This window comes from Triticum aestivum, chromosome 7B (assembly GCF_018294505.1).
Source record: "Triticum aestivum cultivar Chinese Spring chromosome 7B, IWGSC CS RefSeq v2.1, whole genome shotgun sequence".
Lineage (NCBI taxonomy): Eukaryota > Viridiplantae > Streptophyta > Magnoliopsida > Poales > Poaceae > Triticum > Triticum aestivum.
In genome coordinates this window covers 200068657-200088629 of record NC_057813.1, presented here as the reverse complement: position 1 = coordinate 200088629, position 19973 = coordinate 200068657, and positions in this window count along the sequence as shown.

The window sequence follows — 19973 nt, the reverse complement described above, 5'->3', positions numbered from 1 at the left end:
GCCCGAAGATTCTCCACGGCAGCAGCACCATCTACATAAAGTATATATATAAGGCCTGAGCATCAAGCTCCTATTACTGGGTGTCTCTTGAACATACCTTGAGCCTCGTTCAGCCACTTATTTACAAGCGCGATGTCGGCCTCCGCTACGTCAAGTTGCCGCTTTAGTTCGGCAGATTCATCAGTCCGGCTAGCCACCGAACGCCTCGCCACCTTCATGGAATAGGCAACATATTATACCTGGGGTTATGATCCTCCGTGCGCTGTCACTCGTGACGACACACCGAGTCTCAGGGGATACTATTCATACAGGGCACATTTAATATGCAGCTCTACCAAAAGGTACACCTTTTTACGTACCTCAAAGCCTGTTAGTAAACTCCGGGCAGCTTCATACAATCCGCTTTCCGCGGATGAAATCCTTCCTATTATCGTATTCATCTACATACGGTGTTCTTCTGAGATTGACACTGATGAGTATGAAGATTTGGACGACACTGCGGCAAGCCCTGCTACAACAAACAACCCCGACAACGCTGGCGCTCCTCCATCGACTTGAAATTCTTCGGGGGCGTTAGTCCTCAGTTTCAATCCTGTTGGTCATTTGATGACAAAGGGGGAGAAATCTGAGTTAGTCTTCAAGCGGGTCTATATTAAGGGCATTTTTTAAGTTACAACTCTCGTTCTTCTGAAACTTTTATTTGGATTGAGTTGTAATCTTAAACCCGATGGTGCGCTGATACTTTTGTTGCATTATGCTTTGCATGCTTATTCCTCGTTAATGACATTGCACGCATGCTGAATCTCATCAGGCACCATATTTCATCGTGCATTTCCAATTCTTCATATTATATATCAAATGCGTGTATGAATTACAAGATATAGGGGGAGATCTCCATGATTCAACTCTTCAAATGTGCATTGCCTCAAAAGCAAATTCCTCACTATGCACATCTTCAGGGGGAGTTCTTCTATATCTTGTAATCAAATTCCTCAATATCAGTGTATACACTTCATATGTTTATCCCCGTTGAAAACTTAACCTATGTTGTCATCAATCACCAAAAAGGGGGAGATTGTAAGTGCATCTAGTGCCCCTTAATGATTTTGGTGTATTGAAGACTTATAGGTTAAGGGACTAATGCGTTTGTGAGTGTACACAGGTCTATAAGTCTATGAGGAGTTTGATATTTATAGAGAAAGTCGACCCCTAAAAATGAAGTTCTTCAACTGAAGACTTTGATATTCTGAAGACTTTCCGAAGACTTTCAAAGTGAAGAAATTGGTGTGACCTTGAAGACTTGGTATTCATTTGTGGAACATGAAGCGTGAAGACTTTTGTTTTCGTAGTTTCATTTTCTCTTTCTTGAGTCATAGGAAACACCTTACTGTTAAAGGGGGTCGAGGAAATACTAAGGAAAAATTTCCATGTGATGCTCAACTCAAAATCCTACACCTACCAATCCCTTCGAGTGAAGCCTTTGGAAATCTCATACAGTTCAGTCACTTTCTTCAGTGACAGAGACGAAGTTCTTCTGGTCGCTGATGAATTTGTTCTGACTGAGGAGTTAGGAATTCGTCAGTGCGAATTACCTACATAGTGAGGAACATGATAGCCCTGAGGAATTTGAGAGTCAAATTTCCGACCGTTGCTATGCTGCGCGCCAGCTGTCCCAAAATATCTTATCCACCTAACGGTCATATCATTGAAGGGCATTAATGTCTTATCATGTCGGGCTGCTCCCCAGGCTATAAATAGCCGCCCCCTACAACCACTAGCTGGTTGGCTGCTCCGAGAGAACTTGACACTTGTCATTTGAGAGCAACCCATCCTCCGAGGACTTTGAGCGAAAATCATTGAGTGAGGAAAATCCAAAACCAAACCCCTACAAACCCAAAGTGATTGAGCATCACTGAAGAAATTGATCCTGCGTGGATCCGACGCTTGTTACCTTTGAAGACTGTGCTTCTTCCAGACGGTTAGGCGTCAAGGTCTAGAGCATCCAAGAGGAATTGTGGATCGCCGAGTGACCAAGTCTGTGAAGGTTTGGAAGTTGCGTGAAGACTTACCACGAGTGATTGGACGAGGTCTGTGTGACCTTCGTTCAAGGAGAATATGGTGAGGACTGGGTTTCCTGAGCTGCGTGCTCAGCGACTGGGTGTCCGGGACTGTGTGTCCTCGAGTTTAAATACTCAGCCGCTCCAACCAGACGTACAACTGAGACAGCAGTTGGAACTGGTCTACCAAATCATTGTCTTCACCAACCTAACTGGTTCTATTTCCTCAACCCTTTCATTTCCTCATTACTGTGTTGAGTGTTTGTTCATATCTGTGTTTGAAGACTTTGACTGAAGACTTTCTCAATTTCCTCAGATCAATTTCTTCAGTCTGTTTGTCTTCATCTTGTGTTATCCTGTGATTACGCTTTCTGTACTCTGTGCTAGTCTTCATTTCATCATGATGACCATGCTTGTATTCTGTTATGCATACTTTTGAGTACTTATTCCTCTGCTAATAGTTCTTCGCTAAGGAATTTCCTCACCGGCAAATTCCTCAGTGAAGAATTCATAAAAATCGCCTATTCACCCCCCTCTAGTCGACATAATGCACTTTCAATTGGTATCAGAGCAAGGTACTCCCTTGTTCTGTGTGATTTTGGTTTAACCACCTGGAGTTTTAGTTATGTCGACCGCAGGTATGATCAAAGTCTCCACTGGGTGTCCTACCTTCGATGGCACGGACTACCCCTACTGGAAGAATAAGATGCGAATGCATCTTGAAGCAATTGACAACGATCTCTGGTACGTTGTGGAAAATGGTGTTCCCTCAGTCACATCTTCTCTGAATGCTGCTGATGTGAAGAGATTCAAGCAACTCAATTCTCAAGCAAAGAATATCATATGTGGTCATCTGAGTAAAGGATAGTATGGTAGAGTGAGTGCTTTGGAAACTGCTAAGCTTATCTGGGATAGGCTCTCCAAAGTAAACGAAGGAGTCTCAACTCAACGTGACTCTCGTGTTGACGTTCTTCGCAATCTCTTCAACCGCTTCAAAAGACACGACAATGAAAATGTTCAGCAAACCTTCGATCGCCTCACTGACATCTCAAATGAGCTTCAAGCGCTTGGCACCACTGACATCACCGACCATGAGGTGGTGAAGAAATTGCTGAGATCACTTGATTCCTCATTTGATACTCTGGGTCTGATGATACAAGAACGGGCTGACTACAAGTCTCTTGATCCTGCCGATATCCTCGAAAGGCTAAATACTCACGAGTTCTAGCTTGCTGAAAAGAGAGATCTCTATGGTTCGAGCTATGGCTAACCACGTGCCCTGAAGGCCAAGGCTGTGTCTGAATCTGAATGTGAGGATTCTGGTAGTAGCCTTGGTGATCCTGAAGAATTGAGCCAGGAGCTAGCACTGCTCATGAAGAAATTCCAGAAGCTCTCAAGACATGGTCGCTTTGGAAAATCCTCAAGAAGCAGTGATTCCTCATCAAGTAACTATAAGAGAAGGCTGTGCCACAAATGCAAGAAACCTGGTCATTATATTCAAGATTGTCCTCAATGGGAAAAGGAATTGAAGAAGAAGAAATACAAGGATTACAGTTCTGATGATGCAAAGAAGAAGAAGAAATCGTCAAAATCTTCATCATCAAAATCCTCGAAGTCTTCATCTCATAAGAAGAGCAGCTCCAAGAAGGCTCGGGCATTCATTGGCAAGGAAATGGACTCTGAAGCTGAATATGAGGAACATGAGGAAGAGGAAGCGTCTGAAGAATCCGAATCTGGTGTGGCGAGTCTGGCCTTCTCTACTGCTTTCGTTAGCAAGTCCATCTTCAACACTGAAGAAACTGACCCCACCGACAAGCCTGATGAAGATAATGATGACTACGCTCCCACATATTGCTTCATGGCAAAAGGTGCAAAGGTACTCAAATACCCCTCCTCTGAATCTAGTGAGGATGAATCTAATGAAAATCTTAAGCCCAGTTACTCTAAACTCGCTAAGATTGCTGTAAAACAACAAAGGGCTTTTGAAAAGGTTCAAAATATGCTAGACAAGAGTGATGATATGTTAGGTGAAGAAATGGATCGCACTAAAGCCCTGACTGAAAATCTTCAGAGACTTCAGTCTAGGTTTGACAGCCTTCAAGGTCATCATAACACTCTCTTGTCTGATCATGAGAAACTTTCTTATGAATTTCTTCAAAGAAAGCAAGATCTTGAGAAGCTAAGAGTGAGTTATGAAGATCTTCAGAAGGAGCGCGATTCATTACTAGCTCAACAAATTAGCGCTTCTCAGGAAGAATTTGTTCCTCCATGCTTAAAGTGCATTGAACGTGAATCTGCTAATTCTTCACCTGAATGTTCAAATGCTTCAACTGTTACAAATTCTTCACCTGCCTCTGCTATCACTAATTCCTCATCTGAGGACATTGCTAGTATCACTGACGATGCAGGGCTGAAGGAATTGTACATGACAGGCATGTACAAAAGCCTCAAAGGGCATCAGACTCTTTGTGATGTGCTTAAAAAGCAGATCCTCAACATAAACCCTAGGAAAGAGGGTATCGCCTTTGAGAGGAAACTTAACGCTGATGGAACATATTGGAAGCCTGAGCAGTACCCCAAAACCTCATGGGTTGCTGCAAAGGGACCTCCAGTTGATCCATCTAACTTATCTGGCTTTACATGTGAATCTTCTCATTCTTCTGATGAGTCATTTGACTCCAACTATAAACTGTTCAAAAATGAGAATGGTGAAGTATTTGCTAGATATGTTGGCACTAACTGCAGGAATGGTTCCCCTATGAAGAAAATCTGGGTTCCCAAAAAGTTATGTTGAAAGTCTTCAGGTGAATGTCCTCATGACACCATCAGTGAAGAACAGGAACCCCAGATCAAATTCTTCATCTGGATCAAATTCCTCAAATGAATCAAAGTCCTCATATGATTATCATCGTGCTAACAACTCTGTTTCGCAGGGTAGAGCTAAGGGCTATGAATATGCGCATTATTCTTCAAATCATTATGTTCATAAGTCCTCGAAGAATTTCTCTGCTTATTCATATGCTTACCCTAACCCCTCTTATGTGAAACGAAATGTTTTGGCTTCTATGCCACCATTCTCGTATGGTGCTCGCAGAGTGATGAACTCTTTGCCACCCCTTCAGATGTGGGTGGTGAAGAAAAAGAACTAATCTCTTTTGCAGGGTCAGGTCTCCAGACGTGCCTTAACGTCTGAAGAATTTGCCGGGGACCTGACAAAATTGCCTGAAAGGACGCAGGCGAATCATGATGAAATAAACTTTCACACGTCCTCCTACTGCTATATCTGTTTACTGCTTGATGAAATTCATCTGATGAACTTGATATTGTATTCTTCATCGATGAAGCATATGAGATTGTAAGTTACACTAATTCATCTGCAGGATGATCAACCCAAAGCCACTGAATGGGTCCTCGATAGTGGATGTACAAATCACATGACTGGTGACAAGAATCTTTTGATGGATGCTCCCTTATCACCGTAACATTTGAAGCACATCATCTTTGCTGACAAAGGCAAAAGTCAGGTATTGGGTCTTGGTAAGGTTGCGATCTCTAAGGATAAACACATGGACAAAGTCATGCTTGTTGAGTCCTTAGGATAAAACCTCATGTCAGTCTCAATGCTTTGTGATCTTGATATGGTTTTTGTCTTTGGCAAGTATCGCTGTGTTGTGATTATGGAAGCTGACAATTCCATAGTCTTCGAAGGCTTTAGGAGAGGAGATTTGTATATTGTTGATTTCTCTACAGGACCACAACCAGCCGTGTGTCTACTTGCAAAAGCTTCAGAAGGCTGGCTATGGCATCGACGACTTGGTCACGTAGGCATGAGGAATTTGCACACGCTTGCGAAGAAGAAGCATGTCATTGGCATTGAGAATGTCAAATTCCTCAAGGATCACTTATGTGGAGCCTGTGAAGCTGGAAAAATGACCAAGGCCAAGCATCCAGCAAAGACTATCATGACCACTACTCGTCCATTCGAATTGCTTCACATGGACCTCTTCGGACCTAACCATTACTCAGCAGTCACTAATGATGCATCTCTATATGGTTTTGTCATTGTTGATGATTACTCTCAATATACATGGGTACACATTGTTACTTACAAACATGAAGTGCAGGAAGTCTTCAAACGTTTTTCCTCGAGGGCTTCAACCAACTTTGGTGTGAAGATCAAGCACATCAGAAGTGACAATGGAACTGAGTTCAAGAATTCCGGTCTTGATGACTATCTTGATGAACATGGTATTACTCATGAGTTATTTGCTCCCTATACTCCTCAGCAAAATGGCGTCGTGGAGCGCAAGAACAGAACTCTCGTTGAGATGGCTCGCACTATGCTTGATGAATACAAAACGCCTCATCGTTTTTGGATTGATGCAATTGATACTGCGTGCCACATCATCAACAGAGTATATCTTCACAAATTCTTCAAGAAGACGGCCTATGAACTCTTCACTGACAAGAAACCCAATGTGAGTTATTTCAAAGTCTTCGGTGCTAAATGTTGGATTAGAGATCCTCACCACAATTCAAAATTTGCACCGAAAGCACATGATGGTTTTATGCTTGGTTACGGAAAGGACTCGCACACCTACAGAGTCTTCAACATTGTTCTTCACAAGATTGTTGACACTGTAGATGTGCGGTTCGATGAAACTAATGGCTCGCAAAGAGAGCACCTACCTTCTGTGTTAGATGAACCAGCACCTGAGGATTCTATCAAGTTCAAGGCAACTAAGGATGTCATTCCTACTGAAGAATTTGCTAAAGAATTCATTCCAGTTCATGAAGAACATCGAGCTGATACACCTGAAGAAAATGCTGAGGAAAATGGTGCTGGAGAAAATGCTGACCAAACTCCTCAGCGACAACCAGCTCATCCTCGCGTTGCAAAAGAAGTGCAAGTGGAGAAGATCATCGATGACATTAGAGCACCAGGTCCTCTCACACGCGCAAAAGCTTCACATTTATCTAACTTTTGTGTATGCTTTTGTCTCTATCACAGAGCCCACTAAGGTAGATGAAGCATTTTTGGAGCCAGAGTATTTCAGGCTATGCAAGAAGAATTACATCAGTTCGAGCTCAACAATGTCTGGGAACTGGTCAAACGTCCAGATCCTTGCAAGCATAATATCATTGGCACAAAGTGGATCTACTGCAACAAGCAAGATGAAAATGGCCTTGTGGTGAGGAATAAGGCACGACTGGTAGCTCAAGGCTACACACAGGTTGAAGGAATTGATTTCGATGAAACTTTTGCACCTGTTGCTAGAATTGAGGCTATTCGCATATTACTTGCTTATGCTAACCATCATGATATCATCTTATATCAAATGGATGTGAAAAGTGCATTCCTCAATGGTAAGCTTGAGGAAGAAGTATATGTTGCTCAACCCCCAGGTTTTGAAGATCCAAAGAATCCTGACAAAGTCTTCAGACTTAATAAGGCCCTCTATGGCCTCAAGCAAGCCCCTCGGGCGTGGTATGATACATTGAAGGAATTCTTCGTGAAGAATGGCTTCACACCCGGTTCACTCGACCCTACTCTCTTTACTAAATCATATGATGGTGAACTGTTTGTGTGCCAAATATATGTTGATGATATTATCTTTGGCTGTATGACCAACGCTATAGTGATGAATTTGCCTATATGATGAGTGAAGAATATCAAATGTCTATGATGGGAGAGTTGAAATTCTTCTTAGGTCTTCAAATTCGTCAACAGCGCAATGGCATATTCATATCTCAGGAGAAATACCTCAAAGATGTATTGAGGAAATTCGGCATGCAAGATTGCAAAGGCGTCAAAATTCCTATTCCCACAAATGGCCATCTATGCACTGATGAAAATGGTATTGACTTCGATCACAAGGTATACCGCTCCATGATTGGTTCTTTACTGTACTTATGTGCATCTAGGCCAGATATAATGCTTAGTGTTTGCATGTGTGCCCGATTTCAAGCTGCACCGAAGGAATCACACCATAAGGCCGTGAAGCATATTCTTCGATATCTAGCTCACACACCAACACTAGGATTATGGTACCCCAAGGGCTCTGCTTTTGATCTCATTGGTTATTCTGACTCTGACTATGCTGGTGATCGTGTGGACCGCAAGTCAACTTCTGGCACTTGTCATTTCCTCGGACGATCTTTGGTCTGTTGGTCCTCGAAGAAACAGAACTGCGTATCACTGTCCACTGCGGAAGCTGAATACATTGCTGCTGGTTCTTGCTGTGCTCAACTGCTTTCGATGAATCAAACACTCAAGGACTATGGCGTCAACGTGAAGAATGTGCCTCTCCTCTGCGACAATGAGAGTGCCATAAAGATTGCTCACAACCCAGTTCAGCACTCGAAGACAAAGCACATTCCTATTCGTCATCATTTTCTTCGTGATCATGTGTTGAAGGGCGACATCTCTATCGAGCACGTGAAGACTGAAGAATAGCTAGCTGATATCTTCACTAAGCCCTTGGATGAGAAGAGATTTAGCAAGTTGCGGTGTGAGCTAAATATCTTAGAATCTTCGAATGTTCTTTGAAAAGGACACACATCCTAACAGTTATGCAAAATTGATGACTTAGATGTGCAACACATGAAGAAACGTTTTTCTTCAATCAATGAAGAATAGCACTCTAAGTGTGAAGAAATTAATGAAGAATTTGATTCTCAGAACCCTACGACAATTGTACGCGGTGTCTGAAATCATTATTCTTATACGGTGGGTCACGCCACCACAAAAAGTTGAAAATCTTCAATTTGAGTTTTTCCTCAGTTTTGAAATTCTTCAGTTTTTCAAATTCTTCAACTTTTCAAAATCTTCATTGTTTTCTTCGTTTTTCTTCATTGGCTATATATATATATATATATATGAGTTTATGTCCTCTACAGCATTCACTTATAGCTATTTCTTCAAGTCGTTTTTTCTGCTAAGTGAATGTGATCGGACCCTTCCCCCTCTATGCTATACTCAACCCAATATATTCACAAATTCTTCATGTGCATTCTATTTTAAACTCGTTCAAAATCTTCACTGTGTCCTTGTCAGCTGAAGAAATTGCGAACGAAACTTTAAAACAAATCTTATCCAAATTTTTGGTTTTGCCGCTCAAACCGTTCCGCATCCCACGATGCATTATTTTACTCACCCACGATCATACACGATCTCCACTACACAGTACGTGGGTGACACATGTCATGAGAAGGAGAATGGTCAGGGGCACGTTCGTCCTAAATCTTCGGGCGAATAGTTTTTCACTGCCTCTATAAATACCCCTCTCTCCATCCTCACTTCTTTTACTCCGCTCGACCTCTCTCTCCCGCTCGAGCTCCTCAAACCCTAGCGCCGCCGCTACTCCATCATCGTCGGTGAGGAAGAGCTTCGCTGCCTCGACCTCGTCGCCGTCGTACTCACGCCGACCGCGGAAACCTTCACTCCGCCGCCGCCGTAGCTGTCTTCCTCTGCCAAGTTAGGGCGTGGGAGATCTAATCTGACGAGCTTCACATCTATTCTTCTCAGTTCGTCGTGTTCTTCACTTCGGGTAATTAAAAGTTACTTTTATTACTCACTTTGATTCTCAAACTTTCCTGAAAATCTTCAAAGGTGTTTATTCTTCAAATCTTCACACATATGAACACCACACATCATATGATCTTGAACAGTTTCTCTAAGCAATCATTTTCTTCGAGATTCCCTAATTGTGTGGATCTTCGATCTGTACAACTCTGGAACCTAAGACAAAAACGCTTAGTGAAATTCCTCAAGGTTCATCTGGTCAAATTCCTCAAAACTTGTTCTTTTCGAAAAACCTCCTGAGAACGCATATGACCTCTCCGAATTCCTCGCACCTGTACTCTGTTCACAGGTACTCATGTCTGCTACTGAATCACTAGGTTCTCATCAACTTAACTCATTTGCAGCATTTCTCGAAGAAAAACTGCATACTTCTTCAGAGAACTCGATTGTTCAAATTCCTCAACTGAAGAATATGGCAGACGGTAAGAAGCCACAGAAAGGAGGAAAGAAACCTGAGGTTATGACTGCATTTGAAATCCCTGAGCAAATTTATGCTGACTATTGCACACCTGATGAAGCAAAATTTGGAAAAGAAAACAAAAATCAGCGCAAGGTGCGCATTCAGAAGATTGAATGGAGATGGGCAAGGGAATGGAGGGAATACAGATATGTGACTCCAAAGTACATGAAGAAATTCGCCCTCAATCCTCCATGCCAAGAGCTCCATTGGCACCCGGCCAAGTAGCTGACCCCACAAGCATCAAACGTGGCGAGGACTTTCCTGAAGAATGGGCTAAGTGCCAAGCTAAATTGGCAAGACAAGCCAAAGAGGCAGTGAAGAAATTCAATGAGGACTCTGCCACTGCTACTGCTACTGAGGCCTCGGTCAAACCGAGGAAATCCATGCCAAAGAAGCCTGCTCGTAAGCCAAGTGCTTCACCAACAGTGCCCTCACGGCAAATTCCTCACACTGCTACAGCTCCACCAAAGTCCTCAACAACTCCTTCAATGTCCTCAGCTCCTGTGCATCTGGCTACATGTCAAAGGACTGCTGGTTTCTCGATTGCCTCTGGTGTTTCAGCAAGTTCCTCAGCTACACCAATTTCCTCATCAGGCCCCACACTGTTGAAGACCAAAGTAACAGCTGGACGAGGTCCTTGGCCAAGTCCAAAGAAGAAACTGGTCGCATTCCATGTGCCTTCTGATGATGAAGCATCTGATGATGAACTTGCAGAAATCATCAGAGACAGACAGGTGAAGGCCGCTAGAGCCAAAGGCACATCTGTGCCACTGCATTTGGATCCGAGAAAAATCCTCGATTACATTGATCTCTGGCACAAGGATCCAAACACCCCAATGCCTGATTTTCATCTAACCCCTGGACAAAGTCATATGTTGACCCATTTCATCACTGAAGAGAAATGAAAGTTTGAAAAGGCAAGAGAGATCAAGAAAGCTCAATACAGAAAGGAGAAGTTCCTAAAGAAAAATGTTGTCAGAATGACACCTGAGGAACTTCTCAAGGTCCAGACTGAAATTCAAGACCTCAGCAAAAACTTCGATGCTTATTATTCTGATTGGCAAGGGGACAAAGTCAGATTCGTCAACCTAACAAAGAAATTCACAAATGTTGTAGCCCCATCACAATAAGAAAATCCTCAGGCTGGAGCCTCAGCTCAGCCGACTGAAGAACATGCCAGCACCGCTGATGAAGTTCAGGCTACTAATGAAAATGCCAGTTCTAGGGCTGATGATCCCATTCCAGCCGCTGAAGAAATTGCCAGGGCATCCACTAGCGGTGCGCCTGAAGAAACTGAACAAGTCAGGGCAACTGCATCAGTTGCGCATGAGGAAATTCATCCAGATTCCTCAGCTCCTCCTGCGCCAACACCAACTCCAATTCTTCCATCTGCTTCTGATGTGAAGAAGACCAAGGCTGCAGAGCGAGCTGCAGTGAAGAAAAGGAAGGCATCAGCTGCATCAAACTCTTCGGCTGCGAAGAAAATGAAGCCAATGACCAGATCACTCGCAAATCCAATTGATGCTGTTCCGATTTCCTCCATGCCATCAAAGGACCTTGTTCCTTTTGGAGAAGACTATGAGATCCCAAGCAGATCTGCCGAAGAAAATCATTCTGCTGCTTCGTCAGAGCAGATTGATGAAGAAATTGAAGTGGAAGCAATCCCTTCAACCCCAATCATTTCCTCGCCTATGCCTCAGTTCACAGCTGAAGAGGCCGGTGTTGAGGAACTTGAAGAAGATGTGGATATTGGAAGCACAACGCTAGTGATGAACGATGACTTTTGGGAAAGTCAGCATCCAAATTCTCCAATCTTCACCCCAATCCAACAGATACCTCAGTCCCCTGCTCCAACTGTTCAAATGGGCTCTGAAGAAACTCATCCCACTTCATCTGTCCATGAAGAAATTCCAGCCACTAGTGCTGATGAACCTGCTGCTGCTGATCCTCAGACTGCACCTGTTGAGGAACAAGAAATTCCTCAGCCTGAAGAACCTGAGCTCGCGATTCCTGAGGTGGTGATGCAACTCACTGACACCCCTCTGCCAAAGCCAAAGAATCCGTTCTCAAGCAAACAGAAGTTCAAGGCTGAAGATTTCTTTGCCGAGCACGTATTCTTCACTGATTATAATCCATATGATTCTGCTCGCATAAGGAAGAGGCGTTTCTGGACTGCCAGCCAAGCCAATTTCTATTCCTCAGTGCTCTTCAACAAAGACAAAGTCTTCGATCATGCACATATTCCTCACGTGGACATGGAGTCTCTGCCCGGCTTTGAGCCAGTCCTCAGTGTTCTTCACGATGCAGGACTTCTGAATTTCTGCATTGATATCTGTGACTGGAATGAAGAACTCATTCTTCAATTCTATGCAACTCTGCACATCACCGGAGACGCTGAAGACGTGAACTCATGGGTATTAGACTGGATGTCTAAAAATACTCACTACAAGGCACCAGCAACTGAATTGCTTCGTGCTTTACCACTCAGTCCTCCACTTGACGGTGCTCGTTGTATCTACAACGAACTAGAACTTTCAAACCACTATATGCAAGTGATGATGAAGCCTTTGAAGCCAAGGCAAGCCCCACAAACAAAATTCCTCGTCAAGGAATTACTCTATGTGCCTCGGACTGTCTATCGAATTCTGACGAAGACAATGAGTCCTATCAAAGGCCACGACTCAAATGATGAAGAAGTCGTTGGCCTCATGAAGAATATGCTTTTCAACATCATTCATGGCGTTCCCGTCAACTTCCATGATTTCTTCATGAGGACTCTGGCCAATATTGCTATGTCACCATTCGAGCTGAAGCCCTATGCTCCTTGGATTATGAGATTCATCAGGGCAAGATCTTCACTGAATTACAAAGCTGACACTCTGAACCACGGTAGCTACTTGCCTCCCATTGAAGTCCTCAAACGAACAGTTTCATCAGCTGATGATAAAGGTAAGGCCGCTGCTATGATCGATGAAGGCATTCGTCCATTCGATGGTCAATTTCGCAAGGCTGCATCTTACTCTACCAATGACGATTCTGCCACACATGACTCTGCCGCAAATACCTCAGCCAAGCAAAATCCTCAAGCCACAGCACCCAGGGTGATGACTGACCGTGAGTTACTCATCAGTCTTCATCAGAAGGTTGATCGCAATCACAAATGGGTAAAGCGTCAGTTTGGTGCACTTCTTCACAATATGACCTCAACACACAATGCAGTGAAGAAGAACCAATACTACCTTCATGAAACCTTTAAATGCACCTGGGCTGTCCTCACTCATGTCTATAGCGCTGAAGAACTGAAGACTATGGGTCTCAAGGAAGAATTTGACTGGTCTGCACCTCCTCCGAAGAAATTCAAGAAGGTCAAAATTCCTCCACTAGTGGCCAGCTCTTATTCTTCATCGCGTGACACTGATGTGAAGATTTGGACGACACTGCGGCAGGCCCTGCTACAACAAACAACCCCGACAACGCTGGCGCTCCTCCATCGACTTGAAATTCTTCAGGGGCGTTAGTCCTCAGTTTCAATCCTTTTGGTCATTTGATGACAAAGGGGGAGAAATCTGAGTTAGTCTTCAAGCGGGTCTATATTAAGGGCATTTTTTTAAGTTACAACTCTCGTTCTTCTGAAACTTTTATTTGGATCGAATTGTAATCTTAAACCCGATGGTGCGCTGATACTTTTGTTGCATTATGCTTTGCATGCTTATTCCTCGTTAATGACATTGCATGCATGCTGAATCTCATCAGGCACCATATTTCATCATGCATTTCCAATTCTTCATATTATATATCAAATGCGTGTATGAATTACAAGATATAGGGGGAGATCTCCATGATTCAACTCTTCAAATGTGCATTTCCTCAAAAGCAAATTCCTCACTATGCACATCTTCAGGGGGAGTTCTTCTATATCTTGTAATCAAATTCCTCAACATCAGTGTATACACTTCATATGTTTATCCCCGTTGAAAACTTAACCTATGTTGTCATCAATCACTAAAAAGGGGGAGATTGTAAGTGCATCTAGTGCCCCTTAGTGATTTTGGTGTATTGAAGACTTATAGGTTAAAGGACTAATGCGTTTGTGAGTGTACATAGGTCTATAAGTCTATGAGGAGTTTGATATTTACAGAGAAAGTCGACCCCTAAAAATGAAGTTCTTCAACTGAAGACTTTGATATTCTTAAGACTTTCTGAAGACTTTGAAAGTGAAGAAATTGGTGTGACCTTGAAGACTTGGTATTCATTTGTGGAACATGAAGCGTGAAGACTTTTGTTTTCGTAGTTTCATTTTCTCTTTCTTGAGTCATAGGAAACACCTTACTGTTAAAGGGGATCGAGGAAATACTAAGGAAAAATTTCCATGTGATGCTCAACTCAAAATCCTACACCTACCAATCCCTTCAAGTGAAGCCTTTGGAAATCTCATACAGTTCAGTCACTTTCTTCAGTGACAGAGACGAAGTTCTTCTGGTCGCTGATGTATTTGTTCTGACTGAGGAGTTAGGAATCCGTCAGTGCGAATTACCTACATAGTGAGGAACATGATAGCCCTGAGGAATTTGAGAGTCAAATTTCCGACCGTTGCTGTGCTGCGCGCTAGCTGTCCCAAAATATCTTATCCACCTAACGGTCATATCATTGAAGGGCATTTATGTCTTATCATGTCGGGCTGCTCCCCAGGCTATAAATAGCCGCCCCCTACAACCACTAGCTAGTTGGCTGCTCCGAGAGAACTTGACACTTGTCATTTGAGAGCAACCCATCCTCCGAGGACTTTGAGCAAAAATCATTGAGTGAGGAAAATCCAAAACCAAACCCCTACAAACCCAAAGTGATTGAGCATCACTGAAGAAATTGATCCTGCGTGGATCCGACGCTTGTTACCTTTGAAGACTGTGCTTCTTCCAGACGGTTAGGCGTCAAGGTCTAGAGCATCCAAGAGGAATTGTGGATCGCCGAGTGACCAAGTGTGTGAAGGTTTGGAAGTCGCCTGAAGACTTACCACGAGTGATTGGACGAGGTCTGTGTGACCTTAGTTCAAGGAGAATACGGTGAGGACTGGGTGTCCTGAGCTGCGTGCTCAGCGACTGGGTGTCCAGGACTGTGTGTCCTCGAGTTTAAATACTCAGCCGCTCCAACCAGACGTACAACTAAGACAGCAGTTGGAACTGGTCTACCAAATCATTGTCTTCACCAACCTAACTGGTTCTATTTCCTCAACCCTTTCATTTCCTCATTACTGTGTTGAGTGTTTGTTCATATCTGTGTTTGAAGACTTTGACTGAAGACTTTCTCAATTTCCTCAGTTCAATTTCTTCAGTCTATTTGTCTTCATCTTGTGTTATCCTGTGATTACGCTTTCTGTACTCTGTGCTAGTCTTCATTTCATCATGATGACCATGCTTGTATTCTGTTATGCATACTTTTGAGTACTTATTCCGCTGCTAATAGTTCTTTGCTAAGGAATTTCCTCACCGGCAAATTCCTCAGTGAAGAATTCATAAAAATCGCCTATTCACCCCCCTCTAGTCGACATAACGCACTTTCAATTGGTATCAGAGTAAGGTACTCCCTTGTTCTGTGTGATTTTGGTTTAACCACCTGGAGTTTTAGTTATGTCGACCGCAGGTATGATCAAAGTCTCCGCTGGGTGTCCTACCTTCGATGGCACGGACTACCCCTACTGGAAGAATAAGATGCGAATGCATCTTGAAGAAATTGACAACGATCTCTGGTACTTTGTGGAAAATGGTGTTCCCTCAGTCACATCTTCTCTGAATGTTGCTGATGTGAAGAGATTCAAGCAACTCGATTCTCAAGCGAAGAATATCATATGTGGTCATCTGAGTAAAGGACAGTATGGTAGAGTGAGTGCTTTGGAAACTGCTAAACTTATCTGGGATAGGCTCTCCAAAGTAAACGAAGGAGTCTCAACTCACAATCTCTTCAACCGCTTCAAAAGACACGACAATGAAAATGTTCAGCAAACCTTCGATCGCCTCACTGACATCTCAAATGAGCTTCAAGCGCTTGGCGCCACTGACATCACCGACCATGAGGTGGTGAAGAAATTGCGGAGATCACTTGATTCCTCATTTGATACTCTGGGTCTGATGATACAAGAACGGGCTGACTACAAGTCTCTTGATCCTGCCGATATCCTCGAAAGGCTAAATACTCACGAGTTCCAGCTTGCTGAAAAGAGAGATCTCTATGGTTCGAGCTATGGCAAACCACGTGCCCTGAAGGCCAAGGCTGTGTCTGAATCTGAATGTGAGGATTCTGGTAGTAGCCTTGGTGATCCTGAAGAATTGAGCCAGGAGCTAGCACTGCTCGTGAAGAAATTCCAGAAGTTCTCAAGACGTGGTCGCTTTGGAAAATCCTCAAGAAGCAGTGATTCCTCATCAAGTGACTATAAGAGAAGGCTGTGCCACAAATGCAAGAAACCTGGTCATTATATTCAAGATTGTCCTCAATGGGAAAAGGAATTGAAGAAGAAGAAATACAAGGATTACAGTTCTGATGATGCGAAGAAGAAGAATAAATCGTCAAAATCTTCGTCATCAAAATCCTCGAAGTCTTCATATCACAAGAAGAGCAGCTCCAAGAAGGCTCGGGCATTCATTGGCAAGGAAATGGACTCTGAAGCTGAATCTAAGGAACATGAGGAAGAGGAAGCGTCTGAAGAATCCGAATCTTGTGTGGCGAGTCTGGCCTTCGCTACTGCTTTCGTAAGCAAGTCCATCTTCAACACTGAAGAAACTGACCCCACCGACAAGCCTGATGAAGATAATGATGACTACGCTCCCACCTATTGCTTGATGGCAAAAGGAGCAAAGGTACTCAAATACCCCTCCTCTGAATCTATTGAGGATGAATCTGATGAAAATCTTAAGCCCAGTTACTCTAAACTCGCTAAGATTGCTGTAAAACAACAAAGGGCTTTTGAAAAGGTTCAAAATATGCTAGACAAGAGTGATGATATGTTAGGTGAAGAAATGGATCGCACTAAAGCCCTGACTGAAAATCTTCAGAGACTTCAGTCTAGGTTTGACAGCCTTCAAGGTCATCATAACACTCTCTTGTGTGATCATGAGAAACTTTCTTATGAATTTCTTCAGCGCAGGACCGACAGCGTCATGGTATTCGCAGAGCCATACGTTCGTTGGACCAAGATCAAGCTGGTGAATCTCGGGGTGCTCAAGACCAGCATGCACGCCAACATGCTAGCACGAGCGAGACATGGTCGCCTGGATGGGATACTGCTCCTTCTAACATAGTTAGAAGTCCGAGCATATCCCGCTCCTCGCGCCGTTCGCCACTACCGCCCACCACTCCAGCAGAAGCTTTGGCGCGAGCCCAACTGCTCCTGGATTACCCTCCAACGGCAGACAAGATCGATGAATGGAGGGCCACCATTCAGAGTCTCATCGGCTTCGCCAACGGCGACACTCCACGGCAGCCGAGTACATCGCTGCCGCGACAGGGCTGCCAGGCACGAGCCGATGGCGACGAAACCGGTGGGGGTGCAACCACCATGCACTCTCCACCCCGAAAGCCAAGATCGCCGACTCGCCGGATCCACCTCGACAGCGACTCCACCGCATCATCAGATCCACGAGCTCATCGCGATCAGCGCCAAGTTCTTCACGAACGACAGCAAGAATACGCTCGAACTCGCATCGAGCGCCGAAGAGAAGCGCGGCGTCAATCGGACCAGCGCACTGGGCCCTTTGTCGACATGCATGCACATGGGGAACCAGGCGACTTGCCGTACGCGGTAGGTTGCCCTGCGTTCACTCGTGAGCTGCGGCAAGTCCAGTGGCCCAGCATGAAGAATTTCAAGCCAGACGTACCAGAGAAGTACGACGGCAAGTCGCATCCGTCGGAGTTCCTCAACATCTACACCATCATGGTGCAAGCTGCCGGGGGGCGGGACAACAAGATCCTGGCCAACTACTTCCCGCTGGTGCTCAAGCCCAATGTCAGATCCTGGCTTATGCACTTGCCGGACAACTCCATATCCTCCTAGGCAGACCTATGCCATCAGTTTGTCGGTGCCTTTACAGGCGGCCACAAGCCTCATGGCCAAGAGAGCGACCTTCATCTGCTCGCCCAGAAGGAAGGAGAGCCCCTGCGCAAGTACATTCAGAGATTCAGCCGCGTACAGCATAACATCCCAGATGTCCACCCTGCCGCAGTAATCAGCGTGTTCCATCAGAACGTGCGAAACCGCAGGATGCGGGAGGAGATGGTGATGTGCAAGATCAGAGACGTCAGTGAGCTATATGCCCTGGCCGACAAGTGTGCACGTGTTGAGGAAGGGAGGAAACTCCCCGGAGAGAATACAGAAGCAGGAGGATCTGATAGTGAGGAGGCTGCCCCGGCAAAGAAAAACCGGCGGCGGAACAACAGGAAGATGAAAGGCAAAGATGTGCTAGTCGTTGAGCAGTCCGGCAATGGAGGTGGCGCCAAGAAAGCCAAAGCTGGTAGCTCCGGCGAGGAGATTGCCGCAGGCACCAACTACCAGGCTGTGGCGGTCGCCGACAAGCAGGACGGCACCAACAAGCAGTACTGCAAGATCCACCGCACCAAGGGCCATGACCTCCAGAGCTGCAAGAAGGTCGAGCAGCTTGTCGAGCAGCAAAAGGCTGAATACGAGCGACGCGACAAGGAGAAGGCCCAGGAAGGTGCTGGAGGAGCCGGCAAGAAATGCCCCGGCCGAGGAGGACGCCGCGGCAAGGCCAAGCAGCGGCAAGGAGACAGACCTCCCCGCAGCCGCGACAAGGATGAAGATGACGGCGACGATGAAGATATGGATGATGACGAGACCGATGAGCAGGAGTTCCAGAAAGCCACAGAGGTCCTGTGCGTTGACGGTAGTGCTTCTCTGCATACTTCACACCGCCAGCTCAAGCAGTGGGTGCGGGAAGTCAATGCGGCAGAACCACCCGTCGAGTCACGCAAACCTCTAAAATGGTCCAGCACGCCTATCATCTTTGATATTGAGGACCACCCTGATCGTATAACTGCGGTCGGGTGCTTGCCGATGTTGGTTTCACCAACTATCCGCAACCTCAAGGTCACTAAGATGCTAGTTGACGGCGGGGCCGGTTTGAACCTGATCTCCTCTGCGGTACTCCAGAAACTCCAGATCCCTGATGGCGAGCTCGAAGAGACCGACACGTTCCAAGGAATCAATCCGGGAAGGAGCAAGCCGAAGGGAAAGATCACATTGCCGGTGACATTTGGCAGCGAGTTGAACTTCAGGACTGAGAGGGTCACTTTTGACGTTGCTGACTTTCCATTACCTTACAATGGGATACTCGGCCATCCAGCACTCGCCAAATTCATGGCAGCCTCTCACTATGCATACAACATGCTGAAGATGCCAGGCCCGATAAGTGTCATCTCTGTCCCTGGTGACAAGAAGGATGCTCTTATCTGCGCCGACAAGATCTACCGAGAAGCAGCAGCCGCGACAGATCGCGAGTCACTTGCCGTTGAAGCTCCCAGGGCGAAGAAGAAGACCAAGTCTGGCAAGAGTTCTGATGCCCACTCCGGCAAGCACACCTCTTCGGAGTGCTGCGCTACCGTCGAGGACGCACCATCGAGCTCCATCGGCAAGTGTAAGAAGACAATGGCAGCTCCACCAGAGACCAAGAAGGTGTCCGCCAAGGAGGATGGCACTGGTGGTACCTTTACCATCAGTGCCACTCTCAACCCTAAATAGGAAAGCGCGCTCGTTGCTTTCCTGCGGGCGAATGTCGACGTATTTGCGTGGCAACCGTCTGACATCCCCGGTGTTCCCAGGAAAGTAATCGAGCACCATCTTGCCGTCTGTCCTCATGCGCGGCCCGTC